We start from the raw sequence: 21,727 nt of genomic DNA on the forward strand, positions 1-21,727 counted from the left end.
CTCTGAAAGGGAACCCATAGGACCCTAGTCTAAAGTAGTGCACTATGTAGGGAATAGGGTTCCATAGGACTCTGGTCTAAAGTAGTGCACTATGTAGGGAATAGGGTTCTATAGGACCCTAGTCTAAAGTAGTGCACTATGTAGGGAATAGGGTTCTATAGGACTCTGGTCTAAAGTAGTGCACTATATATAGGGAATAGGGTTCTATAGGACTCTAGTCTAAAGTAGTGCACTATATAGGGAATAGGGTTCTATAGGACTCTAGTCTAAAGTAGTGCACTATATAGGGAATAGGGTTCTATAGGACTCTAGTCTAAAGTAGTGCACTATATAGGGAATAGGGTTCTATAGGACTCTAGTCTAAAGTAGTGCACTATATAGGGAATAGGGTTCTATAGGACTCTAGTCTAAAGTAGTGCACTATATAGGGAATAGGGTTCTATAGGACTCTAGTCTAAAGTAGTGCACTATATAGGGAATAGGGTTCTATAAGACTCTGGTCTAAAGTAGTGCACTATGTAGGGAATAGGGTTCTATAGGACTCTGGTCTAAAGTAGTGCACTATATAGGGAATAGGGCCCCATAGGACTCTGGTCTAAAGTAGTGCACTATGTAGGGAATAGGGTTCTATAGGACTCTGGTCTAAAGTAGTGCACTATATATAGGGAATAGGGTTCTATAGGACTCTGGTCTAAAGTAGTGCACTATATATAGGGAATAGGGTTCTATAGGACTCTGGTCTAAAGTAGTGCACTATATAGGGAATAGGGTTCTATAGGACTCTGGTCTAAAGTAGTGCACTATGTAGGGAATAGGGTTCTATAGGACTCTGGTCTAAAGTAGTGCACTATATATAGGGAATAGGGTTCTATAGGACTCTGGTCTAAAGTAGTGCACTATATAGGGAATAGGGTTCTATAGGACTCTGGTCTAAAGTAGTGCACTATATAGGGAACAGGGTTCTATAGGACTCTGGTCTAAAGTAGTGCACTATATATAGGGAATAGGGTGCCATAGGGCTCTGGTCTAAACTAGTGCACTACATAGGGAATAGGGTTCTATAGGACTCTGGTCTAAAGTAGTGCACTATATAGGGAATAGGGTTCTATAGGACTCTGGTCTAAAGTAGTGCACTATATAGGGAATAGGGTTCCATAGGACTCTGGTCTAAAGTAGTGCACTATGTAGGGAATAGGGTTCTATAGGACTCTGGTCTAAAGTAGTGCACTATGTAGAGAATAGGGTTCTATAGGACTCTGGTCTAAAGTAGTGCACTATGTAGTGAATAGGGTTCCATAGGACTCTGGTCTAAAGTAGTGCACTATATAGGGAATAGGGCCCCATAGGACTCTGGTCTAAAGTAGTGCACTATGTAGCGAATAGGGTTCCATAGGACTCTGGTCTAAAGTAGTGCACTATGTAGTGAATAGGGTTCTATAATAGGGTTCCATTGGTGATCTTGTCTTGTTGGGTGCTGCTGAGCCATGTCGGAACGCATCAGGGCTCTTCATATCCTTCCTCCTCTCCCTTCTTTAACATGCAGACTTACACTCGACGTACAGAACATTAGGAACACCTTCCTAATATTGAGTTGCACCCCCCCCTCGTGCCCTCAGAACAGCCTCACTTCGTCGGGGGCATGGGACTCTACAAGGTGTTGAAAGGTTTACACAGGGATGCTGGTCCATGTTGACTCCGATGCTTCCACAGGGATGCTGGTCCATGTTGACTCCGATGCTTCCACAGGGATGCTGGTCCATGTTGACTCCGATGCTTCCACAGGGATGCTGGTCCATGTTGACTCCGATGCTTCCACAGGGATGCTGGTCCATGTTGACTCCGATGCTTTCACAGGGATGCTGGTCCATGTTGACTCCGATGCTTCCACAGGGATGCTGGTCCATGTTGACTCCGATGCTTCCACAGGGATGCTGGTCCATGTTGACTCCGATGCTTCCACAGGGATGCTGGTCCATGTTGACTCCGATGCTTCCACAGGGATGCTGGTCCATGTTGACTCCAATGCTTCCACAGGGATGCTGGTCCATGTTGACTCCGATGCTTCCACAGGGATGCTGGTTCATGTTGACTCCAATGCTTCCACAGGGATGCTGGTCCATGTTGACTCCAATGCTTCCACAGGGATGCTGGTCCATGTTGACTCCAATCTTTCCACAGGGATGCTGGTCCATGTTGACTCCAATGCTTCCACAGGGATGTTGGTCCATGTTGACTCCAATGCTTCCCACAGTTGTTGGCTGGATGTCCTTTGGATGGTGGACCATTCTGGATACACACAAGAAACTGTTGAGTGTGGAAAAACCCAGCAGCGTTGCAGTTCTTGACACAAACCGGTGCGCCTGGCTCCTACTACTGTACCCCGTTCAAAGGCACTTTTAATGTATTGTCTTGCCCATTCACCCTCTGTTTGGCACACGTACACAATCCATGTCTCAATTGTCTCAAGGCTTAAAAATCATTTTTTAACCTGTCTCCTCCACTTCATCTACACTGATTGAAGTGGATTTAACAAGTGACATCAATAAGGGATCATAACTTTCACGGTGTTCCTAATGTTTTGAACAGTCAATGGAGACTACAGTATTACCTAGTCAGTCTGTGTCATGGTGTTCCTAATGTTTTGAACAGTCAATGGAGACTACAGTATTACCTAGTCAGTCTGTGTCATGGTGTTCCTAATGTTTTGAACAGTCAATGGAGACTACAGTATTACCTAGTCAGTCTGTGTCATGGTGTTCCTAATGTTTTGAACAGTCAATGGAGACTACAGTATTACCTAGTCAGTCTGTGTCATGGTGTTCCTAATGTTTTGAACAGTCAATGGAGACTACAGTATTACCTAGTCAGTCTGTGTCATGGTGTTCCTAATGTTTTGAACAGTCAATGGAGACTACAGTATTACCTAGTCAGTCTATGTCATGGTGTTCATAATGTTTTGAACAGTCAATGAAGACTACAGTATTACCTAGTCAGTCTGTGTTCATAATGTTTTGAACAGTCAATGGAGACTACAGTATTACCTAGTCAGTCTGTGTTCATAATGTTTTGAACAGTCAATGGAGACTACAGTATTACCTGGTCAGTCTGTGTTCCTAATGTTTTGAACAGTCAATGGAGACTACAGTATTACCTGGTCAGTGTATGTCATGGTGTTCCTAATGTTCTGTACAGCACTTTGAGATATCAGCTGATGTACGAAGGGCTATATAAATAAATTTGATTTGATTTGATTTGATTTTGAACAGTCAATGAAGACTACAGTATTACCTAGTCAGTCTGTGTTCATAATGTTTTGAACAGTCAATGGAGACTACAGTATTACCTAGTCAGTCTGTGTTCATAATGTTTTGAACAGTCAATGGAGACTACCAGTCTCACCAGTCTGATCTGTCTCACCAGTCTGATCTGTCGTCTCACCAGTCTGATCTGTCGTCTCACCAGTCTGATCTGTCGTCTCACCAGTCTGATCTGTCGTCTCACCAGTCTGATCTGTCGTCTCACCAGTCTGATCTGTCGTCTCACCAGTCTGATCTGTCGTCTCACCAGTCTGATCTGTCGTCTCACCAGTCTGATCTGTCGTCTCACCAGTCTGATCTGTCGTCTCACCAGTCTGATCTGTCGTCTCACCAGTCTGATCTGTCGTCTCACCAGTCTGATCTGTCTCACCAGTCTGATCTGTCGTCTCACCAGTCTGATCTGTCTCACCAGTCTGATCTGTCTCACCAGTCTGATCTGTCTCCGCTGCATGTGCTTCTATAGACAGGGTTGTTGACATCAAGCTGTACAGCGCAGGTCAAGGGGTCAGGAAACATACATCCCAGCTCAATGTACAGGTACAGACATAATCAAGGCACAACGATCTACAAGTAGATTTGTTTCTTTCAATAAAGTAGTTGTACAAAATACTATTACATTTTACAGTCTGTACAGGATAAATCAAGAAGCCTTGTTCAGTTCAGTACAAGTTTTTAAACTAACAAAAAACAACGAAAACAATAATAAAAGGAATAGATTCTGTCTCCCCCCGCCCCTCTGTCTATCCAGCCCCCGCCCCTCTGTCTATCCAGCCCCGCCCCTCTGTCTATCCAGCCCCCGCCCCTCTGTCTATCCAGCCCCCGCCCCTCTGTCTATCCAGCCCCCGCCCTCTGTCTATCCAGCCCCCGCCCCTCTGTCTATCCAGCCACCGCCCCTCTGTCTATCCAGCCACCGCCCCTCTGTCTATCCAGCTACAATCCCGTTACTACATCCTCCACGTTACCATTACTACATCCTCCATGTTACCATTACTACATCCTCCACGTTACTACATCCTCCACGTTACTACATCCTCCACATTACCATTACTACATCCTCCACGTTACTACATCCTCCACGTTACTACATCCTCCACCGTTACTACATCCTCCACCGTTACTACATCCTCCACGTTACCGTTACTACATCCTCCACGTTACCATTACTACATCCTCCACCGTTACTACATCCTCCATGTTACCATTACTACATCCTCCACGTTACTACATCCTCCACATTACTACATCCTCCATGTTACCATTACTACATCCTCCACCGTTACTACATCCTCCACGTTACCGTTACTACATCCTCCATGTTACTACATCCTCAACGTTACCATTACTACATCCTCCACAGTTACTACATCCTCCATGTTACCATTACTACATCCTCCACCGTTACTACATCCTCCACCGTTACTACATCCTCCACCGTCACTACATCCTCCACCGTTACTATTACTACATCCTCCACCGTTACTATTACTACATCCTCCACCGTTACTACATCCTCCACCGTTACTACATCCTCCACCGTTACTACATCCTCCACCGTTACTACATCCTCCACGTTACCATTACTACATCCTCCACCGTTACTACATCCTCCATGTTACCATTACTACATCCTCCACCGTTACTACATCCTCCACCGTCACTACATCCTCCACCGTCACTACATCCTCCACCGTCACTACATCCTCCACCGTTACTATTACTACATCCTCCACCGTTACTATTACTACATCCTCCACCGTCACATACATCCTCCACGTTACCACATCCTCCACAGTTACTACATCCTCCACCGTCACTACATCCTCCACCGTTACTATTACTACATCCTCCACCGTCACTACATCCTCCACCGTCACTACATCCTCCACGTTACCATTACTACATCCTCCACCGTTACTACATCCTCCACCGTCACTACATCCTCCACCGTCACTACATCCTCCACCGTCACTACATCCTCCACCGTTACTACATCCTCCACGTTACCGTTACTACATCCTCCACGTTACTACATCCTCCACGTTACCATTACTACATCCTCCACATTACTACATCCTCCATGTTACCATTACTCATCCTCCACCGTTACTACATCCTCCACGTTACCGTTACTACATCCTCCACGTTACTACATCCTCCACGTTACCATTACTACATCCTCCACATTACTACATCCTCCACATTACCATTACTACATCCTCCACCGTTACTACATCCTCCACCGTTACTACATCCTCCACCGTTACTACATCCTCCACGTTACCATTACTACATCCTCCACCGTTACTACATCCTCCATGTTACCATTACTACATCCTCCACCGTCACTACATCCTCGACCGTCACTACATCCTCCACCGTCACTACATCCTCCACCATTACTATTACTACATCCTCCACGTTACTATTATACATCCTCCACCGTTACCATTACTACATCCTCCACGTTACTACATCCTCCATGTTACCATCCTACTACATCCTCCACGTTACCGTTACTACATCCTCCATCCTCCACGTTACTTACATCCTCCACGTTACCATTACTTACATCCTCCACCGTTACATTACTACATCCTCCACATTACTACATCCTCCACCGTACTATCCTCCACCGTCACTACATCCTCCACCGTTACTACATCCTCCACCGTTACTTATCCTCCACCGTTACTACATCCTCCACCGTTACTACATCCTCCACACATCCTCCACCGTCACTACACCTCCACCGTTACTACATCCTCCACCGTTACTACATCCTCCACCGTCACTACATCCTCCACCGTCACTACATCCTCCACCGTTACTACATCCTCCACCATTACTATTACTACATCCTCCACCGTTACTATTACTACATCCTCCACCGTCACATACATCCTCCACGTTACCACATCCTCCACAGTTACTACATCCTCCACCGTCACTACATCCTCCACCGTTACTATTACTACATCCTCCACCGTCACTACATCCTCCACCGTCACTACATCCTCCACGTTACCGTTACTACATCCTCCACCATTACTACATCCTCCACCGTTACTACATCCTCCACCGTTACTACATCCTCCACCGTCACTACATCCTCCACCGTCACTACATCCTCCACCGTCACTACATCCTCCACCGTCACTACATCCTCCACGTTACCGTTACTACATCCTCCACCGTCACTACATCCTCCACGTTACATTACACATCCTCCACATTACTCACTACATCCTCCATGTTACCATTACTACATCCTCCACCGTTACTACATCCTCCACGTTACCGTTACTACATCCTCCACGTTACTACATCCTCCACGTTACCATTACTACATCCTCCACATTACTACATCCTCCACATTACTATTACTACATCCTCCACCGTTACATCCTCCACCGTTACTACATCCTCCACCGTTACTACATCCTCCACGTTACCTACATCCTCCACCGTTACTACATCCTCCACCGTCACTACATCCTCCACACTACATCTCCACCGTCACTACATCCTCCACCGTTACTACATCCTCCACCGTACTACATCCTCCACCGTCACTACATCCTCCACTATTACTTTACTACATCCTCCACCGTTACTATTACTACATCCTCCACCGTCACATACATCCTCCACGTTACCACATCCTCCACAGTTACTACATCCTCCACCGTCACTACATCCTCCACCGTTACTATTACTACATCCTCCACCGTCACTACATCCTCCACGTTACCGTTACTACATCCTCCACGTTACTACATCCTCCACCATTACTACATCCTCCACCGTTACTACATCCTCCACCGTCACTACATCCTCCACCGTCACTACATCCTCCACCGTCACTACATCCTCCACCGTTACTACATCCTCCACCGTCACTACATCCTCCACCGTCACTACATCCTCCACCGTTACTACATCCTCCACCGTCACTACATCCTCCACCGTCACTACATCCTCCACCGTTACTATCCTCCACCGTTATACATCCTCCACCGTCACTACATCCTCCACCGTCACTACATCCTCCACCGTTACTATTACTACATCCTCCACCGTCACTACATCCTCCACCGTTACTATTACTACATCCTCCACCGTTACTATTACTACATCCTCCACCGTCACATACATCCTCCACGTTACCACATCCTCCACAGTTACTACATCCTCCACCGTCACTACATCCTCCACGTTACTACATCCTCCACCGTCACTACATCCTCCACCGTCACTACATCCTCCACCGTCACTACATCCTCCACCGTTACCGTCACTATTTCCTCCACGTTACCATTACTACATCCTCCACCGTTACTACATCCTCCACGTTACTACATCCTCCACCATTACTACATCCTCCACCGTCACTACATCCTCCACGTTACCATTACTACATCCTCCACCATTACTAAATCCTCCACAGTCACTACATCCTCCACTTTATCTTTACTACATCCTCCACGTTACCGTCACTACATCCTCCACCATTACTACATCCTCCACCGTCACTACATCCTCCACGTTACCATTACTATATCCTCCACCGTTACTACATCCTCCACCGTTACTACATCCTCCACGTTACCGTCACTACATCCTCCACCGTCACTACATCCTCCACGTTACTACATCCTACACCGTTACTACATCCTCCACCGTCACTACATCCTCCACGTTACCATTACTACATCCTCCACGTTACTACATCCTCCACCGTCACTACATCCTCCACCGTTACTACATCCTCCACTGTCACTACATCCTCCACCTCCACTGTCACTACATCCTCCACCGTCACTACATCCTCCACCATTACTACATCCTCCACCATTACTACATCCTCCACCATTACTACATCCTCCACCGTCACTACATCCTCCACGTTACTACATCCTCCACCGTTACTACATCCTCCACCGTTACTACATCCTCCACGTTACCATTACTACATCCTCCACCGTTACTACATCCTCCACCGTTACTACATCCTCCACATTACCATTACTACATCCTCCACCGTTACTACATCCTCCACCGTCACTACATCCTCCACCGTTACTACATCCTCCACATTACCATTACTACATCCTCCACCGTTACTACATCCTCCACATTACCATTACTACATCCTCCACGTTACAGTCACTACATCCTCCACCGTCACTACATCCTCCACGTTACCATTACTACATCCTCCACCGTTACTACATCCTCCACGTTACCATTACTACATCCTCCACCGTTACTACATCCTCCATCGTTACTACATCCTCCACGTTACCGTCACTACATCCTCCACCGTCACTACATCCTCCACGTTACTACATCCTCCACCGTTACTACATCCTCCACCGTTACTACATCCTCCACCGTTACTACATCCTCCACCATTACCACATCCTCACCGTTACCACATCCTCCACCGTTACTACATCCTCCACGTTACTACATCCTCCACCGTTACTATTACTACATCCTCCACCGTTACTACATCCTCCACCGTCACTACATCCTCCACCGTCACTACATCTTCCACGTTACCGTTACTACATCCTCCACCGTTACTACATCCTCCACCGTTACTACATCCTCCACCGTTACTACATCCTCCACCGTTACTACATCCTCCACCGTTACTACATCCTCCACCGTTACTACATCCTCCACGTTACTATTACTACATCCTCCACCGTTACTACATCCTCCACCGTCACTACATCCTCCACGTTACCATTACTACATCCTCCACGTTACTACATCCTCCACCGTCACTACATCCTCCACCGTTACTACATCCTCCACCATTACTACATCCTCCACTGTCACTACATCCTCCACTGTCACTACATCCTCCACCGTCACTACATCCTCCACCATTACTACATCCTCCACCATTACTACATCCTCCACCATTACTACATCCTCCACCGTCACTACATCCTCCACGTTACTACATCCTCCACGTTACCGTCACTACATCCTCCACCATTACTACATCCTCCACCATCACTACATCCTCCATGTTACCATTACTACATCCTCCACTGTCACTACATCCTCCACTGTCACTACATCCTCCACCGTCACTACATCCTCCACCATTACTACATCCTCCACCATTACTACATCCTCCACCATTACTACATCCTCCACCGTCACTACATCCTCCACCGTCACTACATCCTCCACGTTACCGTCACTACATCCTCCACCATTACTACATCCTCCACCATCACTACATCCTCCATGTTACCATTACTACATCCTCCACCGTTACTACATCCTCCACGTTACCGTCACTACATCCTCCACCATTACTACATCCTCCACCGTCACTACATCCTCCACGTTACTACATCCTCCACCGTCACTACATCCTCCACCGTCACTACATCCTCCACTTACTACATCCTCCACCGTTACTACATCCTCCACCGTCACTACATCCTCCACCGTTACTACATCCTCCACCGTCACTACATCCTCCACCGTCACTATCCTCCACCGTCACTACATCCTTACCATCACTACATCCTCCACCGTCACTACATCCTCCACCGTCACTACATCCTCCACCGTTACTACATCATTACTACATCCTCCACCGTTACTACATCCTCCACGTTACTACATCCTCCACCGTCACTACATCCTCCACGTTACCGTTACTACATCCTCCACCGTTACTACATCCTCCACCGTCACTACATCCTCCCACCGTTACCGTCACTACATCCTCCACCGTTACTATATCCTCCACCGTCACTACATCCTCCACTACATCCTCCACCCGTTACTACATCCTCCACCGTTACTACATCCTCCACCGTTACCGTCACTACATCCTCCACCGTTTCTACATCCTCCACCGTCACTACATCCTCCACCGTTACTACATCCTCCACCGTCACTACATCCTCCACGTTACCATTACTACATCCTCCACCATTACTACATCCTCCACTTTACCATTACTACATCCTCCACCGTCCTCACTACATCCTCCACCGTTACTACATCCTCCACCGTTACTACATCCTCCACCGTCACTACATCCTCCACGTTACCATTACTACATCCTCCACTGTCACTACATCCTCCACGTTACCATTACTACATCCTCCACCGTTACTACATCCTCCACGTTACCATTACTACATCCTCCACCGTTACTACATCCTCCACGTTACCATTACTACATCCTCCACGTTACTACATCCTCCACGTTACCATCACTACATCCTCCACCGTCACTACATCCTCCACGTTACCTCTACATCCTCCACCGTCTACATCCTCCACCGTCACTACATCCTCCACCGTTACTACATCCTCCACCGTCACTACATCCTCCACCGTCACTACATCCTCCACCGTCACTACATCCTCCATGTTACCATCCTCCACCATTACATCCTCCACCGTTACTACATCCTCCACGTTACTACATCCTCCACCGTTACTACATCCTCCACCGTCACTACATCCTCCACATACATTACTCATCCTCCACCGTTACTACATACATCCTCCACCGTCACCTCCACCGTCACTACATCCTCCGTTACCGTTACCCTCCACCACTACATCCTCCACCGTTACTACATCCTCCACCGTTACTACATCCTCCATGTTACCGTTCCACTACATCCTCCACCGTCACTACATCCCATGTTACCGTACTACATCCTCCACCGTTACATCCTTCCACTCTACATCCTCCACCGTTACCCATTACTACATCCTCCACCGTTACTACATCCTCCACGTTACTACATCCTCCACCGTTACTACATCCTCCACCGTTACTACATCACCCTCCTCCACCGTCCTCTCCACATCCATCCTCCACGTTACCATTACTACATCCTCCACCGTTACTACATCCTCCACGTTACTACATCCTCCACTATTACTACATCCTCCACCGTCACTACATCCTCCACGTTACATACCTCCACCGTTACTAAATCCTCCACAGTCACTACATCCTCCACCGTTTACTACATCCTCCACGTTACCGTTACTACATCCTCCTCCACCATTACTACATCCTCCACCGTCACTACATCCTCCACGTTACCATTACTACATCCTCCACCGTTACTACATCCTCCACGTTACCATTACTACATCCTCCACCGTTACTACATCCTCCACGTTACTACATCCTCCACCGTTACTACATCCTCCACCGTTACTACATCCTCCACCGTTACTACATCCTCCACGTTACATCCTCCACCGTTACTACATCCTCCACCGTCACTACATCCTCCACTATTACTACATCCTCCACTGTCACTACATCCTCCTCCACCGTCACTACATCCTCCACCGTTACTACATCCTCCACCGTTACTACATCCTCCACCATTACTACATCCTCCACCACACTACATCCTCCACCGTCACTACATCCTCCACGTTACCATCCTCCACCGTTACTACATCCTCCACGTTACTACATCCTCCACCGTTACTACATCCTCCACCGTTACTACATCCTCCACCTCCACGTTACTACATCCTCCACATTACCATTACTACATCCTCCACCGTTACTACATCCTCCACCGTCACTACATCCTCCACCGTTACTATTATCCTCCACCGTTACTACATCCTCCACATTACCATTACATCCTCCACGTTACTACATCCTCCACCGTTACTACATCCTCCACGTTACCATTACATCCTCCACCGTTACTACATCCTCCACGTTACCATTACTACATCCTCCACCGTTACTACATCCTCCACCGTTACTACATCCTCCACGTTACGTTACTACATCCTCCACCGTTACTACATCCTCCACGTTACATCCTCCACTACATCCTCCACCGTTACTACATCCTCCACCATTACTACATCCTCCACCGTTACTACATCCTCCACCGTTACTACATCATCCACCGTTACTACATCCTCCACCGTTACTACATCCTCCACCGTCACTACATCCTCCACGTTACACTACATCCTCCACCGTTACTACATCCTCCACCGTTACTACATCCTCCACCGTTACTACATCCTCCACGTTACCATTACTACATCCTCCACCGTTACCCTCCACCGTCACTACATCCTCCTCCACCGTCACTACATCCTCCACGTTACCGTCACTACATCCTCCACCATTACTACATCCTCCACCATCAGTACATCCTCCATGTTACCATTACTACATCCTCCACCGTTACTACATCCTCCACACCGTTACTACATCCTCCACTATTACTACATCCTCCACCGTCACTACATCCTCCACGTTACTACATCCTCCACCGCCACTACATCCTCCACCGTCACTACATCCTCCACCGTTACTACATCCTCCACCGTCACTACATCCTCCACCGTCACTACATCCTCCACCGTTACATCCTCCACCGTCTACATCCTCCACCGTTACTACATCCTCCACCGTCACTACATCCTCCACCGTTACTACATCCTCCACCGTTACTACATCCTCCACTACATCCTCCACCGTTACTACATCCTCCACCGTTACCATCCTCCCCGTTACTACATCCTCCACCGTCACTACATCCTCCACGTTACTACATCCTCCACCATCACTACATCCTCCACCGTTACTACATCCTCCACCGTTACTACATCCTCCACGTTACTACATCCTCACACTACATCCTCCACCGTTACTACATCCTCTTACTACATCCTCCACCGTCACTACATCCTCCACCGTTACTACATCCTCCACCGTTACTACATCCTCCACCGTCCTACATCCTCCACCGTTACTACATCCTCCATCCTTACTACATCCTCCACCGTTACTACATCCTCCACGTCTACATCCTCACCGTTACTACATTACTACATCCTCCACCGTTACTACATCCTCCACCGTTACTACATCCTCCATGTTACTACACATCCTCCACCGTCACTACATCCTCCACCGTTACTACATCCTCCACCGTTACTACATCCTCCACCGTCACTACATCCTCCACCGTCACTACATCCTCCACTTACATCCTCCACCGTCACTACATCCTCCACCGTTACTACATCCTCCACCTACATCCTCCATGTTACTACATCCTCCACCGTTACTACATCCTCCACCGTTACTACATCCTCCACCGTTACTACATCCTCCACCGTTTACTACATCCTCCACCGTCACTACATCCTCCACCGTTACTACATCCTCCACCGTTACTACATCCTCACCGTTACTACATCCTCCACGTTACCGTTACTACATCCTCCACCGTTACTACATCCTCCACCATTACTACATCCTCCACCGTTACTACATCCTCCACCGTTACTACATCCTCCACCGTCCTCCACCGTTACTACATCCTCCACCGTTACCGTTACTACATCCTCCACCGTTACTACATCCTCCACCGTTACTACATCCTCCACCGTCACTACATCCTCCACCGTTACATCCTCCACCGTTACTACATCCTCCACCGTTACTACATCCTCCACCGTCACTACATCCTCCACCGTCACTACATCCTCCACCGTCTACATCCTCCACCGTCACTACATCCTCCACCCATTACTACATCCTCCACCGTTACTACATCCTCCACCGTTACTACATCCTCCACCGTTACTACATCCTCCACCGTTACTACATCCTCCACCGTTACTACATCCTCCACCGTTACTACATCCTCCACCGTTACTACATCCTCCACCGTTACTACATCCTCCACCGTTACTACATCCTCCACCGTTACTACATCCTCCACATCCTCCACCCTCCACTACATCCTCCACCGTCACTACATCCTCCACTACATCCTCCACCGTTACTACATCCTCCACCGTCACTACATCCTCCACCGTTACTACATCCTCCACCGTCACTACATCCTCCACCGTCACTACATCCTCCACCGTCACTACATCCTCCACCGTTACTACATCCTCCACCGTTACTACATCCTCCATGTTACTTACTACATCCTCCACCATTACTACATCCTCCACTACATCCTCCACCGTCACTACATCCTCCACCGTTACTACATCCTCCACCGTTACCATCCTCCACCGTCACTACATCCTCCACGTTACTACATCCTCCACTGTCACTACATCCTCACGTACCATTACTACATCCTCCACCGTTACTACATCCTCCACGTTACCATTACTACATCCTCCACCGTTACTACATCCTCCACGTTACTTACTACATCCTCCACGTTACTACATCCTCCACCATTACTACATCCTCCACCGTCACTACATCCTCCACCGTTACTACATCCTCCACTGTTACTACATCCTCCACTACATCCTCCACCGTTACTACATCCTCCACCGTTACTACATCCTCCACCGTTACTACATCCTCCACCGTTACTACATCCTCCACCGTTACTACATCCTCCACCGTTACTACATCCTCCATGTTACTACATTCCACCATTACTACATCCTCCACCGTCACTACATCCTCCACCGTTACTACATCCTCCGTTACCATTACTACATCCTCCACCGTTACTCCGTTTCATCATCTCCACCGTTACTACATCCTCCACCGTTACTACATCCTCCACCGTTACTACATCCTCCACCATTACTACATCCTCCACCATTACTACATCCTCCACCGTTACTACATCCTCCACCGTTACTACATCCTCCACCGTTACCATCCTCCACCGTTACTACATCCTCCACCGTCACTACATCCTCCACCGTCACTACATCCTCCACCGTCACTACATCCTCCACCGTCACTACATCCTCCACTGTTACTACATCCTCCACCGTCCTCCACTACATCCTCCACCGTTACTACATCCTCCACCATCACTACATCCTCCACCGTCACTACATCCTCCACCGTCACTACATCCTCCACCGTTCCTCCACGTTACCATTACTACATCCTCCATGTTACTACATCCTCCACGTACTACATCCTCCACGGTTACTACATCATCCACCGTTACTACATCCTCCACCGTTACTACATCCTCCACCGTTACTACATCCTCCACCGTTACTACATCCTCCACCGTTACTACATCCACCGTTACTACATCCTCCACCGTTACTACATCCTCCACCGTTACTACATCCTCCACCGTTACTACATCCTCCACCGTTACTACATCCTCCACCGTTACTACATCCTCCACCGTTACTACATCCTCCACCGTCACTACATCCTCCACCGTCACTACATCCTCCACCGTCACTACATCCTCCACCGTCACTACATCCTCCACCGTTACTACATCCTCCATGTTACCGTTACTACATCCTCCATGTTACCGTTACTACATCCTCCACCGTCACTACATCCTCCACCGTCACTACATCCTCCACCGTCACTACATCCTCCACCGTTACTACATCCTCCACCGTTACTACATCCTCCACCGTCACTACATCCTCCACCCACCGCACTACATCCTCCACCGTTACTACATCCTCCACGTTACCATTCCACGTTACCATTACTACATCCTCCACCATTACTACATCCTCCACCGTTACAGTCACTACATCCTCCACCATTACTACATCCTCCACCGTTACTACATCCTCCACCGTTACTACATCCTCCACGTTACCATTACTACATCCTCCACCGTCACTACATCCTCCACCGTTACTACATCCTCCACCGTCACTACATCCTCCACCGTTACTACATCCTCCACCGTTACTACATCCTCCACTGTCACTACATCCTCCACCGTCACTACATCCTCCACCGTCACTACATCCTCCACGTTACCATTACTACATCCTCCATGTTACTACATCCTCCACGGTTACTACATCCTCCACGGTTACTACATCATCCACCGTTACTACATCCTCCACCGTTACTACATCCTCCACCGTTACTACATCCTCCACCGTTACTACATCCTCCACCGTTACTACATCCTCCACCGTTACTACATCCTCCACCGTCACTACATCCTCCACCGTCACTACATCCTCCACCGTTACTACATCCTCCACCGTCACTACATCCTCCACCGTCACTACATCCTCCACCGTCACTACATCCTCCACCGTTACTACATCCTCCACCGTTACTACATCCTCCACCGTCACTACATCCTCCACCGTCACTACATCCTCCACCGTCACTACATCCTCCACCGTTACTACATCCTCCACCGTCACTACATCCTCCACCGTCACTACATCCTCCACGTTACCATTACTACATCCTCCACCATTACTACATCCTCCACCGTTACAGTCACTACATCCTCCACCATTACTACATCCTCCACCGTTACTACATCCTCCACCGTTACTACATCCTCCACGTTACCATTACTACATCCTCCACCGTCACTACATCCTCCACCGTTACTACATCCTCCACCGTCACTACATCCTCCACGTCACTACATCCTCCACATCCATCCTCCACGTTACTACATCCTCCACCGTCACTACATCCTCCACCGTCACTACATCCTCCACCGTCACTACATCCTCCACCGTCACTACATCCTCCACCGTCACTACATCCTCCACCGTTACTACATCCTCCACCGTCACTACATCCTCCACCGTCACTACATCCTCCACCGTCACTACATCCTCCACCGTCACTACATCCTCCACCGTTACTACATCCTCCACCGTTACTACATCCTCCACCGTTACTACATCCTCCACCGTTACTACATCCTCCACCGTTACTACATCCTCCACTGTCACTACATCCTCCACCGTCACTACATCCTCCACGTTACTACATCCTCCACCGTCACTACATCCTCCACCGTCACTACATCCTCCACGTTACCGTTACTACATCCTCCACGGTTACTACATCCTCCACGGTTACTACATCATCCACCGTTACTACATCCTCCACCGTTACTACATCCTCCACCGTTACTACATCCTCCACCGTTACTACATCCTCCACCGTCACCACATCCTCCACCGTTACTACATCCTCCACCGTTACTACATCCTCCACCGTTACTACATCCTCCACCGTTACTACATCCTCCACCGTTACTACATCCTCCACCGTCACTACATCCTCCACCGTCACTACATCCTCCACGTTACTACATCCTCCACGTTACCATTACTACATCCTCCACCATTAATACATCCTCCACCGTTACAGTCACTACATCCTCCACCATTACTACATCCTCCACCGTTACTACATCCTCCACCGTTACTACATCCTCCACATTACCACATCCTCCACCGTTACTACATCCTCCACCGTTACTACATCCTCCACGTCACTACATCCTCCACCGTCACTACATCCTCCACCGTCACTACATCCTCCACTCTCACTACATCCTCCACCGTCACTACATCCTCCACCGTCACTACATCCTCCACCATTACTACATCCTCCACCGTTACTACTCCTCCACCGTTACTCCTCCACGTTACTACATCCTCCACCGTCCACATCCTCCACCGTTACTACATCCTCCACCGTCACCATTACTACATCCTCCACCGTTACATCCTCCACCGTCACTACATCCTCCACCATTACTACATCCTCCACGTTACCATTACTACATCCTCCACCATTACTACATCCTCCACCGTTAATACATCCTCCACCATTACTACATCCTCCACCGTTACAGTCACTACATCCTCCACCATTACTACATCCTCCACCGTTACTACATCCTCCACGTTACCATTACTACATCCTCCACCATTACTACATCCTCCACCGTTACAGTCACTACATCCTCCACCATTACTACATCCTCCACCGTTACTACATCCTCCACCATTACTACATCCTCCACCGTTACAGTCACTACATCCTCCACCATTACTACATCCTCCACCGTTACCACATCCTCCACCCTCACTACATCCTCCACCGTTACTACATCCTCCACGTTACCACATCCTCCACCGTTTCGAGTCTGGTTCCTCTTGATGTTTCTTATGGAGTTTTTCCTTGCCACTGTAGTGTTACTTTGTTTTGTTGTAGTCTAGTAGGTTACAGTGAAGCACTGTGGCAACGGTTGTTGTAAAAAAATATATATAAATAACATTTGATTAGATCCATTGATTAACTTCTTCGGGGTAGGGGGCAGTATTCAGAAGTTTGGATGACTGAGGTGCCCAAAGTAAACTGCCTGCTACTCAGGCCTAGAAGTTAGGATATGCATATAATTGTTAGTATTTGATAGAAAACACTCTGACGTTTCTAAAACTGGTTTGAATGATGTCTGAGTATAACAACTTATTTGGCAGGCGAAACCCCGAGGACAAACCACCCAGGGGAAAAAAATGTGGAGGTCACTCTCTTTTCAATGTGTTTTCTATGGGGATCTAGAGTTCTAGGCACTTGCTTGCAGTTCCTATCGCTTCCACTGGATGTCAAGTCTTTAGAAATTGGTTGATGTTTTTCCTTTGAGAAATAACGAAGTAGTTCAGAATGAGAATGAGGGTTGAGTCTAGTGTACTGTTGTGGTTGGGGCGCATGACCTGAAAGTTTCCTACACTTTGTTTTCGTCGTGTGTTGAATGAAGTTTATTCAGTCTTAAATTGTATCGCTTATTTACGTTTAAAAAATACCTCAATTTGTATTAGGAAAGTTGTTTGAAATGTTTGGACAAAGATTATAGGTAACTTATTAGGTATTTTGTAGTCATGTTGCGTGAGTTGGAACCAGTGTTTTTCTGGATCAAAAGCGCCAAATAAATGGACATTTTGGAGATATAACGACAGAATTAATCGAACAAAAGGACCATTTTTGATGTTTATGGGACATATTGGAGTGCCAACAGAAGAAGCTCTTCAAAGGCATGAATTAAATCGTTATTTCTGAGTTTTGTGTCGCGCCTGGCGGGATGAAATATGATCGTCTGTGTTTGTTTCATGGGGAGATGTCCTCAGATAGTCGCATGATGTGCTTTCGCTATAAAGCCTTTTTGAAATCTGATACCGTGGCTGGAATACCAAGAAGTCAAGATTTAATTTGACATATTGCATGTGTATTTTCAAGAATGTTAAATATTTACAATTCTGTAGTTTGAATTTCGCGCTCTGCAATTTCACTGGATGTTGGCCAGGTGGGACGCTACCGACTTCCACCGAGGAAGTCTAGAGCACCTGTCAGAGTGACCATCAGGTTCTTGGTCACCTCCCTGACAAGACCCTTCTCCCCCGATTGCTCAGTATTGCTGGGTGGCCAGCTCTAGGAAGAGTCTTGGTGGTTACAAACTTCATCCATTTAAGAATGATGGAGGCCACTGTGTTCTTGGGGACCTTCAATGCTGCAGAATGATGGAGGCCACTGTGTTCTTGGGGACCTTCAATGCTGCAGAATGATGGAGGCCACTGTGTTCTTGGGGACCTTCAATGTTGCAGATTTTTTGGTACCCTTCCCCAGATCTGTGCCTTGACACAATCCCGTCTCAGAGCTCTACGGACAATTCCCTTGACCTCATGGCTTGGATTTTTGCTCTGACATGGTCAACTGTAGGACCTTTATATAGACTAGAGGTTGACCGATTAATCGGCATGGCCGATTTCAAGTTTTCATAACAATCGGTAACCTGCATTTTTGAACGCCGATTATGGCCAATTACATTGCACTCCACGAGGAGACTGCGTGGCAGGATGACCACCTGTTACGCGAGTGCAGCAAGGAGCCAAGGTAACTTGCTAGCTAACATTAAACTTATCTTATAAAAAACAGTGAATCTTAACAATCTCTAGTTAACGACACATGGTTGATGATAATACTAGTTTAACTAGCTTGTCCTGCGTTGCATATAATCAATGCGGTGCCTGTTAATTCGTCATCGATTCACAGCCTACTTCAAACTTCGCTAAACGGGTGATGATTTAACATTTAGCGCATTCGGGAAAAGCTGTTGAAGTCGGAAGTTTACAAATACATTTAAACTCAGTTTCACAATTCCTGACATTTAATCCTAGTAAAAATTCCCTGTCCTTAGGTCAGTTAGGATCACCACTTTATTTTAAGAATGTGAAATGTCTGAATAATTGTAGAGAGAATGATTTCAGCTTTTATTTCTTCACATTCCCAGTGGGTCAGAAGTTTACATTACACTCAATTAATATTTAGTAGCATTGCCTTTAAATTGTTCAACTTGGGTCAAACATTTTGGGTAGCCTTCCACAAGCTTCCCACAATAAGTTGGGTGAATTTTGGCCCATTCCTCATGACAGAGCTGGTGTAACAGTCTCTGCCCACAAATTTTCTATAGGATTGAGGTCCGGGCTTTGGGATGGCCACTCCAATACCTGGACTTTGTTGTCCTTAAGCCAAGTTAAAGCTTGGTCGCAAATGGATCTTACAAAATGGACAATTTTGCCACAACTTCCAAAGTTGCAACACACTTTGAGGGAAGGCAATCACACGCTGCGTTAGCTAAGTTTATGTCATCGGATCCGTAAAGGTTGAAATGTATTTTCATTAACTTTATACTGTAGTTCTCACAGAATGTGATAATTCTGACTAAAACGACAGAATAAAGCCGCCAGATAAAATCAAGGAACGGTTGTGCTCGTGGTTACTGGAGGGAGCTACAGTGATAATGTTAACATTTGGCTTTTGATCTCTCCCTCTGTCTCTCTCAGAGTGGTTGTGCTCGTGGTTACTGGAGGGAGCTACAGTGAATATGTATATTGGCCATAATTTCAAAAGAATCAAGATGTGATTTGTAGGCGATATTGCCCAGCGATATGGCCCAGCCCTAACTGTGTGTTGCACCACACACACACACACACACACACACACACACACACACACACACACACACACACACACACACACACACACACACACACACACACTTTCTCTGGAGCTATGTTGTATATCCTTGCGGCCTAATCTGAACTAACAATGGATTCCCTGCTTCCTTTCCTGGAATCAGTGGTGAGCTTGGCCGGCCACCAAATCAGAACACAGCGCAAAGTATACCAGACAAAGTCAAGGCGGTTTGATTGTAAATGAAGCCAGACTGATAAGCGGGAAGCCCTCATCAAAATGATGATCATGAACACTAGAATACTAGTCATATTCTAGAGCTTAGACATTCTAGAATACTAACAGTGATACATTCTAGATTCCAGTTCCAAAACACCCCACATCAAAATGATGACTCATGAATTGTATTCAAACCTTCTGACTGTATTGTTACTCAAGGAAACAGCTACCAGCCACTACAACAAACAGATAGTGACCCAGATTAGCAGGGTCGGCACACCTTGGCCTGGCTGTATAACACAATTTGGAAGGTGTCCACTTTCAGAGAAACAGAGGCAACACACACATCACATCACATCAATGTAACCGTCAACGCAACCAAAACAGAGATACTGGTGCGTAGAAGAGGAAAGACAAG

This window comes from Oncorhynchus gorbuscha, linkage group LG22, assembly GCF_021184085.1.
Source record: "Oncorhynchus gorbuscha isolate QuinsamMale2020 ecotype Even-year linkage group LG22, OgorEven_v1.0, whole genome shotgun sequence".
Classification (NCBI taxonomy): domain Eukaryota; kingdom Metazoa; phylum Chordata; class Actinopteri; order Salmoniformes; family Salmonidae; genus Oncorhynchus; species Oncorhynchus gorbuscha.